General features: G+C 36.4%; 1 protein-coding gene across 5 annotated transcripts in view; it reads left to right on the forward strand.

The window, feature by feature from the left end:
- Positions 1-19888, forward strand: part of MGAT4C (MGAT4 family member C) — a 399878-nt gene that overhangs the window by 80053 nt on the left and 299937 nt on the right. For all 5 annotated transcript variants that reach the window (XM_062622353.1, XM_062622350.1, XM_062622355.1 and 2 more), the window contains one exon: positions 6872-6972. The gene's annotated coding sequence lies outside the window, so the exon portion shown is untranslated. The remainder of the gene's footprint in view (positions 1-6871; positions 6973-19888) is intronic.

Raw genomic sequence — 19888 nt, forward strand, 5'->3', positions numbered from 1 at the left:
GCGCCACTAGCGTGCTCAGCTCACTCCCTGAAAAGTGCACGCAGCATGGGGAATAAACAGGAGGAGTTAGAAGTCTGTGTGCGGTCTAAAGGTTATGACCCGGTGGCAATTACAGAGACATGGTGGGATAGCTCACATGGCTGGAATGTGGTCATGGATGGCTATGTCCTTTTTAGGAAAGGTAGGTCAGCAAAGCGAGGTGGTGGAGTTGCTCTTTATGTGAAAGAGCGACTAGATTGTATTGAGTTCTGTCCAGGGGCAGATGAGGACCAAGTGGAAAGTCTGTGGGTGCGAATTAAGGGACAGGCTGGTAGGGGTGGCACAGTTGTGGGGGTCTATTATAGACCTCCTGATCAGGACGAAGGAGTTCATGAGGCTTTCTACAGGTAATTGAAAGCAGCCTCACGACTACATGCCTTGGTCCTTATGGGGGATTTTAACTACCCCGATATTTGCTGGAAGACTTACACAGCCAGTCATTCACAGTCTAGGAGGTTCCTCCAGTGCATTGATGATAACTTCTTAATGCAAATGGTGGACGAACCAACTAGGAGAGGAGCGCTGCTGGATCTGGAACTCACCAACAAGGAGGGTCTGGTTGAAGTAGTGACGGTCAATGGCAGCCTGGGCTGCACTGACCACGAGAGGGTGGAGTTTAGGATCTTGTGTGGGAGGAATAGAATACCTAGCAAGGACACATTTCTGGATTTCCAAAGGGCAAACTTTGGCCTCTTCAATCAATTGCTAAGGGAAGTATCATGGCAAAGGGTACTAGGTGGTAAAGGGGGTCAAGATAGTTGGTCGGCATTCAAGAACCACTTCTTCAAAGCTCAGGATCAGAGTGTCCCAATGAGTAGGAAGTCAAGTAGGGGAGCCAGGAGACCAGCATGGTTAAATAAGGAACTGCTGGGCAAACTTGTACAGAAAAAGAGAAACTATGGATTATGGAAGGAGGGGCTGGCCACTTGGGAGGAATATAGGACAGCTGTTAGAGAATGTAGGGAAGCAATTAGGACAGCTAAGGCCTCCTTGGGACTTAATCTGGCAAGTCGGGTCAAGGACAATAGAAAGGACTTCTTCAAATACATAGCAAATAAAACTAACACAAGAAGCAGTATAGGCCCACTGCTGAATGAGGTAGGTGCCCTGGAGACAGAGGATATAAAGAAGGCAGAGGTGTTGAATGCCTTCTTTGCCTCTGTCTTTACTCCTGCAGACTCTCCCCGGGGGACCCAGATTCCTATAGCCCCAGAAGGAGTCAGGATAAAGGAGGAGTTTGCTTTGGTAGATAGGGATTGGGTTAGGGATCAGTTAAGTAATCTGGACATCTATAAATCGATGGGTCAGGATGGAATACACCCGTGGGTGCTGAGGGAGCTGGCGGAGGTCATTGCTGAGCCACTCTCCATCATCTTTGGTAAGTGGTGGGAAACAGGGGAGGTGCCTGAGGATTGGAGGATGACAAATGTCACGCTGGTCTATAAGAAGTGAAAGAAGGAGGACCCAGGTAATTATAGACTGGTCAGTCTTACCTCCATCCCTGGAAAGGTGATGGAACAACTTATTCTTGACACCATCTCTAGACATATAAAGGATGAGGGGGTCATTAAGAGCAGCCAACATGGCTTTACTAAGGGAAAGTCATGTTTGACCAACCTTATAGCCTTCTATGAGCAAGTAACTAGGTGGATGGATGATGGTAGAGTGGTAGATGTGGTTTTTCTTGATTTCAGTAGGCATTTGATACTGTCTCCCACAGCATCCTCATAGATAAGCTAAGGAAGTGTGGGCTTGATGATCAGGTAGTGAGGTGGATCAAGAACTGGTTGAAAGGAAGAAGGCAGAGAGTTGTGGTCAATGGGGCAGAATCTAGCTGGAGGTCTGTGACTAGTGGAGTCCCTCAGGGGTCGGTGCTGGGACCAGTGCTGTTTAATATTTTCATCAACAACCTGGATGAGGGAACTGAGTGTACCCTCAGCAAAGTTGCTGATGATACTAAACTGGGAGGAGTGGCTGACACACCAGGGGGCTGTGTTGCTATTCCACGAGACCTGGACAGGCTGGAGAGTTGGGCGGAGAGGAACTTGATGAAATTCAACAAGGGCAAGTGTAGAGTCTTGCCTCTGGGGAAGAACAACCCCATGTACCAGTACAGGTTGGGGGCTGATCTGCTGACAGTAGTGAAGGGGAAAGGGACCTGGGGGTCCTGGTGGATAGGAGGGTGACCATGAGCCAACAATGTGCCCTTGTGGCCAAGAAGGGTTGGACTAGATGATCTTTTGAGGTCCCCTCCAACCCTTAGGATTCTGTGATTCTGTGACAGGGATCTCTAGTCCAACCCCATTGTTCATATCAGGGTCAGCTAGAGCAGGTGACTCAGGGCTTCATTTATCATGTTTCAAATGTCTCCAAGGATGGAGACATCACAGTCTCTGTGAAACCTGATCCAGTGTTTGAGCATCCTCACAGTTAAGACTCTTCTTACACTTAAATGCAATTTCCTGTATTTCAATTTGTGTCTAATGTTTCTTTTCCTGCTATTGGGTGCCATTGAGTGGAGTCTGTCCTTCTTTTATTGACACCCTCCCATCACATCTTCATACGTTACTGCTTGTCATGCCTTCTCTTGCAACTTGGTCTGGCACCAACCTATACAGCAGGAAGAATTATAAACTTTCCAGTGTTTCCTGCTGCAGAACTAAATTTTAATCTGTGAGACATGTTTTTAAAAAAACTGGAAGAAAGAACAACTGGAAAATGCTAGGCTACTTTCATCATAGGAAATTTGAAAGGAAAACAATGCTTCATTTCATTTAGACCAAAACCAATTAATTAAAAAGAAATAACTTAAAACCTACAGGTGTATCATAATCTTTACTAATGTTTTATCTGCTCTGTTTAGACCTATCACATTTACACTCACTCGCTGCTCCCTGCCTTGTACCTATAATTTTCTTAGACTAATTTGACATTATTAGAGCACAGCTGAAAATTTTATGTGTAAAATCTGAGTTGTCCTTTCCAGCAGCTGGAGCTTCTGGTAGCTAAAAACTTATTAGAAATTACAGTTACACATATCATGTACAAATAATAACCTATTTCTAGGTTGGTTTGTCCACAGCTCTTACCTTAAAAGTTCACTTTCAGACATTTGATATGAAGATCAAAAACTGGAGAGTTAGAAACATATTTTCCATGATTGGGCCTCTAGAGCCAGCTCTTCACTTAGGTACAGTTTCATTCTTTGGCTTTGTTTTCGTGAAGTTCATTGCCAGTAACATTTGTAATGTTATTTTTCAGATTTTTTTGACACATTAAGCAATGAAAGAGAGTCCACCTCCCACATTAGAGCTTTCCATGTCTCCTTGTAACTAAGGCTGTTGGGAGGTCAATAAGAGGAACTGCTTGTTTAAACTAGTTGTCAAGTGTGTTTCACATCTGAAGTATCACATTTTTTTGCTTAACACTTAGAACAAAAATATGCATTAGAATTTGTCACTAACAGTATTGTCTGACGTGAAGAAATATGTAAAAAAATGTGTTTTTTTTTTTCTTTTATAAAGTAGGTCTGAAGGAACCAAAGCAAATTTTACTTCTTCAGTAAAGAGCAGTATAGCACGATAATATACAGAAATCAAAACCTAGTAGAACCATAATATAAATATTGTTTAAGAGCAGGATACTAGTATGCTGTAGCCTCATTGGGCTTGTTTATCTAAATAATTATATATACTTTACTAAAGCATAATCCATTCACTTTAAAACATCTTAGAGCTCATTTTTTTGAGGTTCCTAATTGTATGATAAGGTACAAGAATGTTATGAGGTTGGTACACTATGAAGAGTTTAGTTATAATTTTTTTTTTTTAACAGAAAATAGGTTTGGCTGCAACACGATGTTAATAATAATTCTAAAATTGCTAATAGAGCTCTCCACAAGAAAACAAAATCTGACTGCTTTTGTAGCATTTTGATTTCTAAAGTTGCTTTTATTTTTATAGTGAATTCTTTGGAGACTTGACTCAAGAAATTTCATTTGCAGTAAAATTAGTGTTACCAGAAATATAGATATCATATATATTGCCCTTCCTGTGGATTTTATAGTGTCAGAGCTCAACTTGGATGACTTTGATTACTTTAGTGGAGGTTTAACTCATAATTTTCATGTGTAGTCTTTAAATATTCAGTCTCAGCTAAGAGAGGTTATAAGCATTTCCAATAAAATTGTTTGTTTGGGGGAATTCTCATCTGCAAAAGACTGCAACTCATGCACTGAATTAAAAATGTGGAATAAGATTTTTGAATGGAATAAATATAAGCAACATCTGAGTGTTAACATGCTTGACGCACAGCTGCAAGAGCTAATTTGTATAACAAGGGCACTACAGGTTAGGAGTGTAGAAGAAGAGTACTGCCATAGGAAATGTTTGATGGTGTAAGGATATGTTGGGATGTTCTTTGTTCAAATCTTTTTCAGTTAATTACTTTAAAAACATGGAATGCTTTTTTCTTTTTTTTTTTTTTTTCTTTTTTTTTTACAGCCATTTAGATCTAGGCTCTTTCTTTTCTGATCAGTGTTGTCATATTCTCTACCATTTTGTTTCCAATACTTTAATTTTAGCTTGTTTGAGACCAAGAGTTATATCTATATTTGAAAAATGCCTATGCTAATTCACATTTTCATAATACATTTTGTGTTTTGTATTTGAATGATGGTCAACATGATGTTATATTTTTATTTTACTGCTCTTCTTTCTATTTAATTTTCTGATATCATTGAAAGTCATAGATAGAATATGATTAATTCCCAAAGTTATAGAGAACTCCTGGCATTCATCAGGTCTTTCTTTGGCTATGAAAGCAAGTGTGTTTATAGAATACAATTTATAACAGGACACATTTGTTTGCATTTGGTAAATGAGTATTTCTCAAACCTGGAATGTGTTTAGTTTTTCAAACCTGGAGTGTGTTTACTGCAATATCTTTGGGTAAGGATTAATAATGGTGCCATATGCCTGTGTCTTTCTGAACCAGGTGGCTGTCAATCATGTATAGGGGTCTCCAGATGAGCAGAGGTTCAGTTACAGCAACAAAAAATTCTCTTATAATATACACATAGCACATCCTTGTTTTCTTTTTCTTTGACTTTCTTGTTCAGTTCCAAATACCATTTGGGTATCAAATACCTATTCTTAGATGATCATTCAGTACTCAATAAATAGATATTTTAAAAATATATGATTAAAAGTCAGATGTTACTGAGCAAAGAACATCAATAATAACATAATTCTTTCTGCAGTGTTAGCTAAGTTGCTAATACCGTACATCTCTTGCAAGAATACAGAGACTAGTAGGTGCTCTATCATTGATTTCCCTAAACATCCATAGGATCATAGAATCACAGAATGGTTAGGGTTGGAAAAGACCTTAAGATCATCTAGTTCCAACCACCTGATATGGGCAGGAAAAACTCACCCTAGACCGTGTTGCCCAAGGCTCTTCCTTTCCTTGTGTTAATTTGTTCCTAAATTATGTAAGTAATTTTATATTTCCCACAATCTAAAGAAGAGTACAAGAAAGGGTTAAGCACAAACATACCTAGACAGTAAGGGTTGTTGACAATTTATCGTGGCATTCAGAAGTGTTAACTACATATCTTCTATGAGACCGAATATCAAATATGCAGGCTGAGCAAGAGACATAACAGAACTACTGAAACTCAACATACCACTCAAGTTGCTTTATTAAACGCATAGTGATATTTCTATGAATGCTTCTGTCTGTTGTGTGCACTGTATAAATTACTAGTCCTAACAGGGGATAAGAACTTGGAGGGATTAAAGTTTAAAAAAAAATAAAAACTTCCTCTTGTTTCCTGTGAGAACCTGTGAGAAATCCAAATCCAAAGTACCTGAAGCACTCTGGATTTATACATTATTTCTTAACTGTCTTTTACAAGCTCTGAGCCATGTTTTCTAAAGGTGCCTCTTGTTGTGCAAAGCAAAATCTTAGTCTAGACTTTAAATGCCAGTCTAGAGCACTCTCTTACCAAATAGAAATTTAATAAATTTTGTTATATTGTTCTCCTAATTAGATTTTGTTTTCTTGTTTGTCTGATATATTTTTGGCTCATTTAAAGGAAAAACTAAATTCTAAGTCAAAAATAAAGGGACATTTGCCCTAGAAATTCTATTTAAATAAAAAAGTTTTATATACATTTGGAAGTATATTTTCTTATTTATTACAAAAGTTTGTCAGCATAAAGACTTCCCTAAGGGAAAAGGAAAATTAGTTGTATTCTGTCATCACTGGAGGTGGTAGTCTGAGGTCTAATAGTTCAGCTAAACATTTTTTCTTGATTTGAGCTGATAGAAAATAAATGTATTTCTTCATGAATGACCTGTCATCTCATGGACAGTTGAGTCTTTATTCATTATGCCCCCATTTTTCAATCAAGGTAGTTTTCAAACTCTGCAGTTTAGAAAACATCTATTAAGGAGAAAAATGTGGTGCTTCATGCCTTCTGTATGACAGTATTTATGGCATGCTTGCATGAGATATTTAACTTCAAGCACCATGTTTTATTGGAAAGGCTACTATTAATAGATGCAAAGCAATTAAAAGCAGCTTAGTTCATAACTTTCTGTGATTTTCGTTTGCCCTCTGAACAGTTTTTCTCCTAATGAATTACTTATTCACAGTATATGGATCAATCCATGTTATCATCAGGAAAGAGAATGTCAACCTGACTAAGTTTGGTTGTTTCATACACAGTCAAATAATTTTGTAAAGTGAAACAATAGGTAAAGAAGCAAAATAAAAAAAAAAAAGTATTCTAAAAGTTTTACAAGGATTTCTTTTTTCTCCACAGGCTCCTTTTAACGAAGCAAATGTAACCTGGATTTTGTCATGTGACCTTGGCACTTACTGTCAAGCCCTTCAGATAGCTGTTTGATTTGGCAAGGTTAAAATGTAAGTGAAATTTTAAACATTAAATCAAAACACTTTAAGAAAACAGAAACTTCTATATTTAGTAGCCATTGTTATTAATATTATGCATTAAAACATCTGACTTCTGCAAAGGTAGGGGCTCTTTGAATCTGTTTCAAAACATATTGCCTTGTTTATTTTTTTGTGGTAGATTCTTAGTTGAAAGTTGAAAATACCCACAGGAACTAGATAAGTGGAATTTTTCTCTATATGACTTGGTATCATCAAAACAAGAATTCAAGTTTTGAAATCTACTATATGTGACAAATGGTAAATGAAAAGCAGGGTGCTGTATAAAAGTCTAAAACACCTGCTCCATCTATGGATTTGCAAAAAAGGCAAGTGTAGTTCATTGATTTGTTTATTTGCTTGGGTTTTGCTTGCTTGTTTGTTTGTTTGTTTCTAAAGTTGCAAATAAAGATTAGCCAACCTTAACTGAAATAATCAACTGATATGGAAAGAGTTAAATACACACAAGGCTGACAAAGCTGTCGTGTCAGGGCTTGGTCATTTATATGACACTGGGTGTCTTTTGTGAAATAAGCCTCATGAAAGTCAGGGTTTTGTTAGACAGATTAGAGAAAGAAGAGCTATGTTATCAGTACTTTTCACTAAACATAACATGTAAAATTCTTCCTTAAAACATTAATATAAATCAAGAGAATTTAAATGCATGCTATATTAATCAACATTTCTTTTATAACTCAAAAAAAGACATTTTTCATCCTTTACATTTTTGTGGGTTGGATATTGCCTCAAGGAGAAAGAAAGTTCATGAATAATTTAAAAATCACCAGTTTTGTCTCTGATAATATCAAAGAGAAAGGCTTTCAAAGCTTGTTTTATGTAATATGTTCCAAGTAATATTGTTTGTTAAAAGAAGTCCATTCTCTTGTATTGGGGTCCCTGGTATGATAAAGACATGGAGTCCAAAAGGTAGCCATAAAAATGATTAGAGGACTGGATCACTTCTCCTGTGAAGGTTGAGAGAGTCTGGTCATTCAGGCTGGAGAACAGACTTAAGATGTTATTGTTGCATTTCAATATATAAAGGTGTGTTATAAGTAAGATCTAAAAAGACTTTTTACCAAGGCCTGTAATGACAGGACAAGGGCCAATGATTTTACATTGAGAGAGGGTATGTTTCGATTGAAAGTAAGGAAGAATTTTTCTTTATGAGAAGGGTGATGGGACTCTGGAATAGTTTTCCTAGAGAAGCTGTGGATGCCCTACCCCTAGAAATGTTGAAGGTCAAGGTGGACAAGGCTTTGAGAAACCTGGTCGAGTGGAAGGTGTCCCTGCCCATGGGAATTAGGTTGGACTAGGTGATCTCTGTGTGTTCCTTACAAACAAAACCATTTATTCTACTATTCTACTGAGTTTATGAAAACACTTGGAAAACATTCCTTATCTTTATAAAGAATTCCAAAATCCTGATAAAAATTGTACCCTTGGTAATGCAAAAAAAGGTTGACTGACTCAAAAAAATATGTAAGCTGCTATTTATAAAACATTTTATTACAATGTTTTGAAGAAAACTTCTTTTCCTTAAATGCCATATCAATATTATGAACAACCTTCCGTCTTCTGTTATTCTTAGGATTGACTTCGCTATCCATTAATAATCATATAATCTCTGAATGGTTAGGGTTGGAAAAGGAACTGAAGATCATCTAATTCCAGCCCCCTGCCATGGGCAGGGACATCTCACACTAGAACATATAGCCCAAGGCTCTGTCCAGCCTGGCTTTGAATACTGCCAGGGATGGAGCATTTACCACTTCTTTGGGTGACCTGTTCCAGTGCCTCACCACCATCACAGTAAAGAACTTCCTTATATCTAAGCTGAACTTCCCCTGTTTAAGTTTAAATCCATTAACCCTTATGCTATCGCTACAGCCCCTGATGAGGAGTCCCTCTTTGCCATCTTTGTAGGCCCCCTTCACATATATTGGAAGGCTACTATGAGGTCTCCACGCGGCCTTCTCTTCTCCAGGCTGAACAGCCCCAACTTTCTCAGCCTGTCTTCATACAGGAGGTGCTCCAGGCCCCTTATTATCCTCATGACCCTCCTCTGGACTTGTTCCAACAGTTCCATGTCCTTTTTATGTTAAGGACACCAGAATTGCACACAATACTCCAGGTGAGGTCTCACGAGAGCAGAGTAGAGGAGCAGGATCACCTCCTTCGACCTGCTGGTCACACTCCTTTTGATGCTACCCAGGATACGGTTGGCTTTCTGGGCTTGTAGCACACACTCATGTTCATGTTCATTTTCTCATCAACCAACACCCCCAAGTCCTTCTCCACAGGGCTGCTCTGAATCTCTTCTTTGCCCAACCTGTAGGTGTGCCTGTTACTCCCATCACCGAGGTGTAGGACCTGTGCTTGTCATGGTTAAGTTTCATGAGGTTGGTATTAGCCCACCTTACAAGCGTGTCAAGGTCCCTCTGCCTTTAATGTCTTTTTGACTAACTCATAATGATATCAGAGATGTGTTTTAATCTTTTTATTTTCCTGTTAACTTCTTTTTACCATTATTCTTATTTTATATCCGCTTTAGTCTCTTCTGTTGATCTTTTCATTATTGACATAAAAAGTAAAAGTTCAATTCATAACACTAGCAAAATAAATTGTTGAAAGCTTTGTTTTTTTCGGGAAAATAATATCTGTCTTGTCATGCCTTAAAGATGTGTCATGCATGTGTTGCCTCTTCAAACATTTTACTGACCCATCATTATACTTACATTTTTAGTCAAAATTAGAAATCTTGTCAAAAATATGAAAATATGCAAATCTATAGAATAAAAACTCCAGGGATAAGATGCATTTATTCTGAGCAATCACACTGTGAAAAATTTGCTAAGTGAATGTTCTAAGAATTTTTATCTTAATGAGAATTTTAACAGTTTCTACTGGGGGTTTGGTGTGTAATTCTAGCTAAAGGAAAAGGGAACTGGATACTTCAGTGGAATGAAATCAATTATTACACAAGGCCTGTCTTCACTCAGTCCATTATAGGTATCAGTATTAAAAAATAGCATAGTTCTCTGTCAAACTCTCATATACTTTTTAAAAACAGAATTCAGGGAATGTGACTGAACATACTTCTGTCTCAAACTCATAAGCAGAGTAAAAATCATCATAATGAAAAACTAAAGCCTAGAATAATAGTAACACTAATTGTGTGTAAATATTAGTGCCAAGAAATTGAAAGTGGAGAAAAGTTTCTGGAGGAAAAAAAGATATTACCCCTACTGTACCAAATTATTAAGATATTGGAACCACAGACCTAGTATTAAGGTGATGTTTTTTAATCCAGATTACTGTCAGTTAATTATTGAGAGATTTTTTATTACTTTTATATCTTTTTGAAACACACATTAATAGCTCCTGACAAAACTGGGCCTAATAAGAAGCCAATAAGACTCTAAAATCATTATGCAAATTTATGATCCAGATAAATAGAACAAGTCAAAACTTGAAAAATAATTTATTGGATGAAAAGAAATTAAGGATTACTTAGGAACCTGACATTCATTTAGTGTTAGTAAGAATTATCATCAGTTATTCCACCTCTAGTATTTGTGGCGATCAACACTGATAATTTTTTAACAAGATTATGGAGACACGTTTCTGTTCTGTATTCCTTTTCTAAAGCCTTTGCTACCCATTAGTAGTAGCTCATTTTTAAGATAGATAAATTTATTTGCAAATAGATTCTTGCTTTTTTAATTGTAGTTTTCCAGTACTTGAGTTAAAGACACTGTTAGAAATCTGCTGACACTCATTTTTTTCTAGGCCATTGAATTTCACTTGCACTTGACTTCATATTAAGTTATGAATAAAAAAGAAAATATGTAATTCAACAGAGAAAACAATTTCCCTGAAATAATTGTCAGTATAGAATCATAGAATCATAGAATAGTTAGGGTTGGACAGGACCTTAAGATCATCTAGTTCCAAGCCCCCCTGCCGTGGGCAGGGACACCTTACGCTAAATCATATCACCCAAGGCCTCGTCCAAGCTGGTCTTGAACACTGCCAGGGATGGAGCATTCACAACCTCCCTGGGCAACCCATTCCAGTGCCTCACCACTCTAACAGGAAAGTATAGGAATATTTTGGCAATATCAGTATTTTACTTATATGTCAGGAACACAAGACATACTTTTTCAAGTGGTAAATTTGCTATTCAGTCTTCGTGCATTGCAAAACTAATTCCAATTCATGCTCTCTCCGGTCACAAGAAGAAACATGACAAATCTTTATTATATTTAGCTACAAGTCATTTAGTTTCCCTAGTTTTTTATTATATATAATCTTCTTTATCTATCTTCCAGTTTTGTATTGCACTGCATTTTGAATAAAATAATATCTGATGCATCTAATGTAAAAATATAATATGAATATATAATGTAAGTGCTTGCTTTTTTTTTTTTTTTAATTTGTGGGAGTTAAATCCTTAATGGAATGGATTTGTCATATGAAATGACTTTCTGGTTTCTATTTTGATAGGCTTATGTATAGCTCCTAATAAAATCACCAACACCTATATCCATCTAATATTGCATACACCAGAGAGAAAGATATACAAAATTGAAATGTGCAACATATTTTACTTGATTGGCTATAAAGTCTCTGATGCATTTCAGGAGGTGAAAATAGTGTTTCTTGGTGTATTTCAGAAATAAATCCTTTCTATCTGATTAAAATGCAGATGAGCATCATAAACTATTGTAATTTGAAAGGGTTGATCTCCTGATACAATCTTCTTCAATCTGCTTCAGGTGCAAAGCTTAGAGGGAATTTGCTGCAATTACTGAATGTAGTTTGGGTTCAGGTGCAATCCACCAACCTGAAAGTCCCTATGTGAGGAAAAGCTCCTTTTTAATACTTCTGCTATTTCTGTTACTTCAAAAATCCTGAAACTTTATAATAAAATCCTTGTTATTTACGAGAAGTTATGCAACTGCTAGTGCAAATCTGCAGGAGAACAACTGAAAAATCTGACTCTGAGGTTAGGATCTAATCTCACATTTAAAATCTTAGAATACTGATAATACTGATCCAATAATTTATAGTTCTTAGGCGGTTTACTTAATACACAAAGAAATATATAACAAGCAAGAAGTCAGTGTAACTGGCTTAAAGGCTTTTATTTCTCTGTGCTTTGTAGACCTTCTCTAGATACTACCAACTGGTGGCTAAGATCTTGTATTATGGAATTGCATTAAAAATCTTGTTTAGAGAAGGGAAAGGATTACAAACTCCCATCTCTTAACATTGTTGTTTTAAGGACCTAAAAGCAGCTTGTAGAGACTTGATTATATTAGAAAAATCAATAAATGTGAACTTTGGCATACCTACACTTATAAACTAGTAGAAGGGGACAAACTTCTTGGAGTGATGGTCACTAACCAGAAGAGACAAGGAGGTGGAGAGTTATACTATTAGAAGTGTGTGAGAAAGAAAAATGTTACCCAAAAAGTCATTTCCTAATTAACAGATGTTGAATAAAAACAGCAATAGTTACCTTTCTATTTTCTTAATATCTTTTTTGTTTAGTAGGAAGAATAAGAAAACTACCTTTTTAGTAAAACATTGTCCACAGTATCTGCAAAACAAATGGTCTGCTTTGAAATCTGGCATGAAATTGAGGGATCAGCAGTGGTTTGACATTGAGAAATTAAGCTCAGTTATTCAGTGGCAGGAAACTGTACTCAATGAGCAGTGAAATACATATAAAACATTCAGCTTGTAAAGAACAGTATTACTTTATAAAATGGTTGCCGGTCAACAGGAGCTTTCTTTATAAATTTTGTTATTGGAAAAGTCATTGAATATTCTGTTCACTCTCTTTTCAGTTAATTTTTTGGTAGCCTGAATGTCATCACATTGTAAACTGACTTCCCAAAAGTGTTCTTTTTTTTTAAGAACTTCTGAAAGAGTCCAAATCTTCAAATTTTTATTACATTTTTTTTATGACCCTTGGGGTTATATGGTCATATTTATGTCCTGAGCAAGGACTCTCCATGATAGATCACTACATTCTTGAAAACTAGCATGCTGTATCTCAGGCTGCTGGACTGAAAAGATAATTAATATGGAAGAACAGAAAATAGATACAGACAGTAACAGAAACATTCTTAAAGATGAAAGAAATTAAATATTGAATAATAGAAACTTGATTTTTCAGAGTGCATCACCCAGTGAGTATGTGTACTTTATACAGGTAATTTATTACATTTTTTTTTATACAGGTAATTTATTATTATTTAACTTTATACAGATAATTTATTACAGATAATTTTATCACTGATAATAACTAAAACCCAATACCTCTTTAAAAGGAGAAAACATCAAAGGAAAATATCTATGTAGAATTAAAAACAAAGATCTAGAAAGTATATTGTGATTATCTTTTTTCTCCTTTAAAAAGATACAGAATAGGATACGGCTGATCATTTCTGGGTCTATGAGGAAGTAACCTGATCTTCCTAGTATTTAACTATTACATATAAATAAAAATTAGCAGTGTTTTGGGTTTTCTTTCTTTTTTTTTTCTATTCCCATCACCAGTGGTGACAGTTGCAAAGCAATAGCATACTTATTGTTCTAAAATATTTTTTTCTTGATTTCAATATATGATTTCTATTAATAGGAAGTATAAATCCAACCTACACATGCACACACACACATATACATGTACATATGTACATACATATATATATATAAACCCCCAAAATAACTAGGTTGCAGAGCATTGATATATATGAGCAAATCTAACAGCACACTGGTGATACCATTTTTTTTTCTGTACTTCCTTTTGTATTCTTATCTGTATATTACTTCTGGGTCTGTTGTACCACAATGTACTCATATGACCCCTTCATGAATTAATTCAGTGCAGTAATTTCAGATCATACCATAGAATATAAAATAAAAAAAAGAAAAAAAAGAAAAAAAAGTCTCAGAGGGTACTTTAATGCCACAAGAGAGGAGGTAAAAAAAACATGGCAGGAGTGGGGGAGAGACATGGAAAAATGGAATGCAATGACCATTAATAAAAAAAATTTAACACTGGAATGAACCACAAATAAGGTGAGTTTTTTCCAATTTTATTTTTTTTAAACAGTTTGTTTCAAGGTTTGGTTACTTAGTCTTTAGCTTTCCTGAAATTCCAGACATTCTAAAATTCTATGAACAATCTATATTTTTACAATTTTATATCAAGACTTTTTTTCAAGTCACAATTGTTTTTACAAAAGAAAAACGAAACCCAAACAACAGAACGACACAGAAACCTTAATTGTTTAAATTTTTCTAGTAATGAATAAATTTTTTTCAGGTGTTATGGGAATATCTTACTGGTTCAGAATAGCAAATAAGGCATTCACTATGTCTCTAGATAAATATATTAGTAGAAATTCATGTCAAACACAAGAATTATACCACAGTTTTGATGATTTGAATGTCTACTGCAAAAGTCTAAAAATAACATTAAGTGCTTTTTTTTATAGTCAGTTGTTACTTTACAATCCTTCAGTCAGATTCATAATCTTTCTTATTTATTTTATTAAGATATCTTGGTGAAAATGGAATCTCTGAAGTGGAGGTGACATTCATTGTGAAATATACTGAGCAAGCAAATCAGACGTTCAGGAGTTAACATGTCTGTAGTTGCATGTTTTGCCGATTCATTAAAAACAAAGATCACCACCACCTTCATCGTCATCACTTGTCCACAGTTTTCAGAGTTGTTGAAGGATTGGCGGGGGGGGATTTGTCATTATTAATTTCTTGTTCAATAGTAACACTTATTTAGTAAATTATTATTAACTCTAATTCTGTAATTTGTTAGATCTTTAAAATGTGTTATATGTTATATTTTCTCATTTTAATTTACCAAATTTCTTCCTCAGTTTCTATGTGATTCTAATTTCTGAAATCTGGAAAGGCAAAAGCATTTTATACAAATAAATAGATCATTGAAATCTGCATGTGTTTTCAATAGTTGATAATACTAAATCCTACTTAATTCATTAGTTTTAATTAAGAGGCTATGTTTTAAAAATGCACATTAAGGATAGTTAAAACTATAGCATAAAAGCAGTATTAGAGTTTTCAGAATTTTTATATTAATACATGCATAGCATTTTCAGTCTAACTTCCTTGCCAGGGGAAATTATCTTTTGAAGTCATTGAACTTCTTAGTTTAAATATCTCATCTTATATTTAAAATAATAATGTGACATGAAAGTGGAGTCTCCAAGTGACCTGACATTTGAACTTTTAAACATTTATTTTTATTAAAGCATGGAAACAAACTTGTAAATTTATAAGAAAACAAAAAAAAAACAACCAAACACTACCACCCCCCCCAAAGAAACCACAAAAATCCTCCAACCCAAACCAAACACAGAGAGGTGTGAAAATTCACAGCACAAAATGTGTGAAAAGAGCCTGAGCTCCAGAACCCACAAAACTCATACACTGACCAAAGTCTAACCACTGGCTGAGCTTAATGGGCTGTGATTGACAGGTTGTCGTAAAGCCAAATTGTCAATTTTCTGTTGCTAACTGTATTATAATAGTTGCTGCCCTCATTCCAGTTACTTATGAGGAGCTACCTAATAAAAGGATAAAGTGTTCCAATATTGAATGAGTGGTAAATTATTCATTTCAATTACAATGTATTTATAGATAAAATTTATTCTTTCAAAGGGTATGTTTTTACTCCATTGTTTTAAAATGAAACAGCATTTATTGTTTCTCTTTACCTGTTGTTTTGTGCATTTATGGAAAGAATAATGCTAGTATCAAGTATGCTAAAGCGATCTTGTTTTCAGAAGTCACTATCATGCATTTGAGACTGCATACATGAAAACTCATTCTTACGTTATTCTTCAGAATGCACTGTAAATAATTTATCTATTTTAAGTTGCAGAATAATACAAAAATAAGGAATTCTGATGATGATTAGGCTTTTATCACTCAAACTGATTTAAAAAATAAAAATTTTATGCTTCATTACCTTACTCTTTCTTTCTTCATTTTTTTCCTTATGAAGGAAGACCGTTTACTGAAGTTTCAAATGCAGCCAGCTTTAATGCAGAACACAATTTTTATTTTTTTAAACACAATAAATATAATGCTCTAAATTAAATGATCATTAAAATAAACCTCCCAAACTTTAAAATTATATGAGCTGAGAAGCCAGCAGAGTCAGATGGTAGGATTACACAGTGAAAAGAGGCAACTTGGGCCCCTTTTCATTAAACAGAAAGTTTATTTCAGATTCTTGCATCTTCACAAATAAGTTCAGGTTGACTTCAATGAATATGTATGTGTTCATATGGGATCTACAAATAAAATCATTCAATAGAAAAGCTAAGTTTCTAATGCTTCTGTAATCAGATTACTATATTATAGTTTTTAATAAAATGCTATTACTATCTACTAGACAGGGAAGAAATAGTTTCATGAAACTTTTTTTTTAATGTTATGAAAGGCAGGTTTAATGCTTTGTACAGTCGTAGGTGTTTAACGTGTTTGTTCTGCCACATGAATTAATACCACATGTTGATTTATGACCGACAGTGATCTGCCAAATAATACGAGAATATTAATAACTTTGCTTCTATTTTATAAATGGAGTTTAGATTTTGTGAAACATGCTGGATTCAGAGCCCTGGTAACAAAGTGTTGAAAATAAATCACAGTATATTTCTATAGGCAAATTTCTTTATACTGCCCACCGTTTCAAGTCAGAAAAGTGTGGGTAACTCACTAGAAATAACACAGTGGGAGTTCTCTACATTTTATTCTTAGAATCGCAAGATATTTTGTATTGGAAGAGACCTTCAAAGGTCATCTAGTCCAACAGCCCTTCAATGAGCAGGGACATATTCACCTAGATCAGATTGCCCAGAACCACATCCATCCTGGCCTTGGAATTTTTGAAATATGCCTGCTTAAAAATATGTGAAATTTGTCAAATAACCCTCTGCAGTTTTGTGTGATAATAGTGTTGCCTTACCCAGCAAAAATGTATTTCAATGTATTAAAGTCTATATTGCATTAAATTACCCCATTATATTATGCTATTAGCAGAATCACTGAATCACAGAATGGCTGAGGTTTGGAGGGACCTCTGGAGGTCATCTGGTCCAGCCCCCCAGCTCAAGTAGGGTCACATGCAGCTGGTCGACCAAGACTGTGTCCTGATACTTAACGGAATATCTCCAAGGAGGGAGACTCCACAGCCGCTCTGGGCAGGCTGTGCCAGTGCTCAGTCAACTTCACAATAAAAAGATCTTTCCTGATGTTCCAGCGGAACCTCCTGTTTTCCAGTTTGTGTCCATTGTCTCTGGTCCTGTCACTGGGCACCACTGAAAAGAGCCTGACTCCACCCTCTTTGCATTCTCACTTCAGGTATTTGTATACATTGATAAGATTCCCCCTGATCTTTGCTTTCTCCAGGCTGAACAGTCCTGTCTTTCTAGAGCTTTCCTCATAGTAGAGGTGCTCCAGTCCCTACATCTTTGTAGCCCTTTGCTGTACTCTCTTCAGTACCTTTTTATCTCTCTTGTACTGGATAAAGTACTCAAGGCATGGTTTCACCAGTGCTTAGTGGAGGGGAAGAATCCCCTCCCTTGACCTTCTGTCAATGCTTTGCTTAAGCACTTCAGGACACCATTAGCCTTTTTTGTGGCACCACATTGACCATGAGTCACTATGTGCCCTTGCTACTTCAGAGAGTCACCTCAACCTGTTAATTTCCCAGAGACAATCCGTTTTTTCCATTATGGTGACTTGTGGGCAGTTCCTTGCTTACATGGGGGTGACCCCTCCAGAACTCTATTTTGTTGATTTTGCATTCCCTTTCATTCACATAATTCCAGACCCTTTGCTTGTCAATCCTGTCCATCACTTCCTCACAAGGCTGTCAGTAACTGTCTCCCTCCCCCATCATTCCTAGTTTAAAGCTCTCCTTACTAAAACTTTAAGCTGTCTCCAAATGCTTTACCATAATACACTGTGTTGTATGAAAAGATAGAAAATGGTCATCAAAAATAGAGGTAGACCCACAAGTTACTGCAATTTGTTACTGAGACTACTGGTGAGCTCTAGCCATACTAGTACAGAGGCTCCAAGAAAATGGCTGTAAATCAAGAACATTTTCATAAAGACTTCCATTGTTTATATGACTGTTGATTCAGCTTTAAGCATATCATGTGTTATCAAATCTGACTTTGCAATTATGTAAAAGAATACACAACTTGAACTCAACCAATCAGAAAAAGCATGTATCATCTTCATAAATTCAGGATCTATAAAACATTATATGCACAATATTTCCTTATCTCTCTACAGATATATCTTTCTTTGAAGATTTTTGTTCACCTTCTCTTTCCTTAAAGCTCTGATTTCATTCCAGATGCTAACCAAGTAATGCAGAATAGTCCATATAAACCACAAATATTTACATAACACTTGAAAATATCTGAAATATTCTTTATAGCACTTAATTTTAAAAAATCAAATTGAAAGTAGGGAATAGACAAGACAATTTGTGCTTATTAAAACTAAATAGCCTTTGAAGAATTGTCACAAATAATTAAGAAAGTAAGGGAAATGTCATCTAATTGAAGAGAAAGGTGATTTACAGATCAGTGTATTTGTTCTTTAGCACATCACAGCCTATTAAAAATTGGAGTTTTCAAAGCCTTAGCTCCTTAGTACAATTATCTAAGACACAAGGTGATTGAATTGAACTTTGCCAGATCAATTGCTTATTGATTGATTGATGGCTTGGCTTTGTGAGCGAAGATTTGGGAAGGGCTTTAACCATGCTTACTACAAGAGCGATGTCCAAGGGCATATGGGATATGAAAATCTGGTTGGAAAAAACGGGTGCTTAGGCAATCAGGAAGTTTCCAACCAGGACTATCATCTCCTGAGCGATCTCGAGCGACCCACGAGCTGGTCTGCCCGCATGCAAGGTTGAATCTGCAGCTACCCATGCGCCTTGACACCTACCGTTTCGATCCTTACCTGTTCATACAGACAAGTGAGAGTGAGCCCTTCCAGCCTGTGCACTGGATTTTTTAAGTGAAGCGCAGCTTGTGCAGAACTGGCCCCACGCTTTACACCTGAGGTTTAACTGCCACGGCCTAGCGAGCTAGGATGGTGACAGCAAAGTACACAGGTCATACGTTTTGTAAGAGTGCTCTTCTCTTTGATGGAAGACCATACATAAAAAGCTAGACGAGCTCCATCAGCCCTGGTCTGAAGATAGTTTTCCTTCTCCTATGAGGTGGGCCTGTCTTCGTGTCCTGGGTTCAGCAGTAGCAGTCATGTTTCTCCTTCTTGGTAGCTGGTGCAGTGCTGTGTTTTGACTTTCGGCCTGGGAACAGAGCTGATAACGATGTTTTGGTTTGGCCAAGGACTTTGTGAGCCTCATGCTCTGCCAGGGAGGAGGGGAAGCCGGGAGGAAGCAGAGACAGGACACCTGACCCAAGCTAGACAAAGAGGTATTCCATACCACAGCACGTCATGCCCAGGAGGTAACGGGGAGTTAGCCGAAAGGGCTGGTGGACTGTGGGGTTGGAGGAGATATCAGTCAGAGCTTGGTCAGGCTGGGGGGGGCGAGTTATCGGTCAGCTGGTGGTGAGATGTCGTATTCTCTTCCTTTGTTATTTCCTTTATCATTATTATTAATGGTGGTAGCAGTAGTGATTTGTGTTATACCTTAGTTACTAAACTGTTCTTATCACAACCTGTGGAGTTGGATTCTTTTCGATTCTCCTCTCCATCCCTCCGGGAGTAGGGGGAGGGAAAGAAGGGGGGCAGTGTGTGAACAAGTTACCCAACTGGGTTTAAACCACTACAC

Source organism: Pezoporus occidentalis, unplaced genomic scaffold (genome assembly GCF_034315485.1).
Source record: "Pezoporus occidentalis ecotype Australia unplaced genomic scaffold, CSIRO_AGI_Poc_V1 ctg240, whole genome shotgun sequence".
In the NCBI taxonomy this organism is placed as follows: domain Eukaryota; kingdom Metazoa; phylum Chordata; class Aves; order Psittaciformes; family Psittacidae; genus Pezoporus; species Pezoporus occidentalis.